Raw genomic sequence first — 2,455 nt, forward strand, 5'->3', positions numbered from 1 at the left:
ATATATATATATATATATATATATATATATATATATAATTTGGAAAGTAATATTTTTAGTCAGTGCCGTCATGATAGAAAAGTTGTTTTGGAAATGTAGTCTTTCTATTTGCCAACTGACACATTATGGACACAACTGGAATCATTCAAAGGCAGATAGTTTTGGCATTTTTTAAAGCCTAGTACTTATTCAATTGGTCTCTCCTGCTGAACTGCTAATTTATGGAGACATAAACACACCAACACTGGTTGTCAAGCAGTGGTGGGGGCCAAACACAGACACAAAGACACACACACACACACACACACATGCATATACACACAACAGGCTTCTCTCAGTTTCCATCTGCTAAATGCACTTGCCTAAGGCTTTGATCAGCTTGAGGTTGTAGTAGAAGACACTTGTCCAAAGTGCCATGCAGTGGGACTAAACCCAGAACCATGTGGTTGAGAAGAAAGCCTCTTACCACATAGCCATACCTTAATAGATGGCTACTTCAATTTTGTATACCAGATTATGTAACATCCCATCGACCTATATTTTATTTAAGCATTAAGTTGTCTATGACTATACATTATTCAATATATCTTTCCATTTTATTTTAATTATTCACTGGGTCTCATCCTAGATTAGTAAGATTGATACCAAAGGTATTCTTCTTGAACCTTTGTTAATCACCAACTGTAGGAAAAGTAAGAGCAGGAAGGTGGAGAGGGAATTTAAGAGGTGACATAATAGGAAAAAAGAACTGAGCATAATGATTAGAGTAGATTTAGCTGCTATTTTTAGCATAGAGATTGAGAACCTGTGTAGAGACTTCCACGGTAGTGGCTGCTACATTGCTATTGACTTACGAAATATCTTATCATTCTGTAATCAGATTTCTTCACTCATGAATTCAGTGTATTGTTGCTATGTTATTGTGTGTTAAGATTGCTGTTATAAGATGTTGAAATTACTAGTGATGAAGTTCTCTTAGCTGGGTTCTTTTCAGTATTTACCAACATAAAATAATGTTACTTCATTTGTCTGCACTGTCTGACTTTCAGTTTTCTAAATTTAGTTAAGTTAGTCTCCCCACAACTACACATATTTACAAATCAGACGACAGTTTTCTATATTAACAAGGATGGAACGGATTATAGAAATTCTTTTGGTTCAAGCACAAAGCAAAATATTTATATAGACTATTGATTTATCCTACTTCATGACTGAATGAGTGAGTAAACAATTCAAAATGTTTTACCTTTTTTCCAACACTGCTCAACACCTTTTCTGCAACACTCTTACCAGAGCATTTAACTTGGTGACCCAGTTCTCTAAGTAAACAGCTAGGAACAGCACACAGTGATGGAAAACAGAAGTATTGTAAACATTTTCAATTATCATTCGTTCTTAATATTGAGTTTGACAACTATGAAATTTTACCATGAAAGATACCTATCAAATAAGGCTTTGCTTTCAACTTCGTTACTATCACTCTGATGTGGGCAGGAAAATAAATGACTGGATTATTTAATTACTGAGAAATAAAAACAAACTCAAGTTTCCACAAATATGAATTTGCAGTTGAGATTATTATGACTGCATACTGTAATGTTTAAGCTATGTGAGTCATCATTACAGCTCTTGGAAACCACTAAGTTATGCGAGGATATATATATCATCATCATCATCGTTTAACGTCTGCTTTCCATGCTAGCATAGGTTGGACGATTTGACTGAGGATTGGCAAACCAGATGGCTGCACCAGGCTTCAATCTGATCTGGCAGAGTTTCTACAGCTGGATGCCCTTCCTAACGCCAACCACTCAGAGTGGGTGCTTTTACGTGCCACCAGCACAAGGGCCAGTCAGGCGCTACTGGCAACAGCCATGCTCAAAATGGTGTATTTACGTGCCACCTGCACAGGAGCCAGTCCAGCGGCACTGGTAACGACCTCGCTCGAATGTTTTTTCATGTGCCACTGGCACAAGTGCCAGTAATTCGACGCTGGTAACGATCATGCTCAAATGGTGTTATTTACGTGCACCCATTATCTGCCATATACATGTACATACATAAATACATATGCATACATGTTTCTCAGGCGAATGAGCATTTTAAAATTTTAAAATGGTGTCTCACACACACAGCAACATACACTTTCTCCTTCCCTCTCTCTCACTCACACCCCTCTCATTCTCTCTTTCAAACAAACACACACTCACTAAAAAGAGATGTGAGAAAAAGTAAATAAATAAAATTTACATTACCTCTCTCCCACTCTCTCTCTCTCTCTCACACACACAGCGATACACTCTTTCTCTCTCTTTACAACAACACCTCTCTCTCTCTCTCTCTCCCTCAGTCAATAACTCACACACTCATTCAAAAAAGATGTGAGGAAAAACAAATAAAATATGTATGCTGTTTTTGCCCTCACACACACACACACACGCAGCAACATACATCT

At 37.3% G+C, this 2,455-nt stretch overlaps 1 protein-coding gene across 1 annotated transcript in view; it reads right to left on the reverse strand.

Annotated features, from left to right (window-relative positions):
* Nucleotides 1-1,269, reverse strand: part of LOC106879995 (retinol dehydrogenase 11) — a 50,511-nt gene extending 49,242 nt beyond the window's left edge. The window contains exon 1 of the mRNA XM_014929778.2: nucleotides 1,247-1,269. The gene's annotated coding sequence lies outside the window, so the exon portion shown is untranslated. The remainder of the gene's footprint in view (nucleotides 1-1,246) is intronic.
* Between the last annotated feature and the right edge of the window lie 1,186 nt (nucleotides 1,270-2,455).

Source organism: Octopus bimaculoides, chromosome 14 (assembly GCF_001194135.2).
Source record: "Octopus bimaculoides isolate UCB-OBI-ISO-001 chromosome 14, ASM119413v2, whole genome shotgun sequence".
Taxonomy (NCBI): Eukaryota; Metazoa; Mollusca; class Cephalopoda; order Octopoda; family Octopodidae; genus Octopus; species Octopus bimaculoides.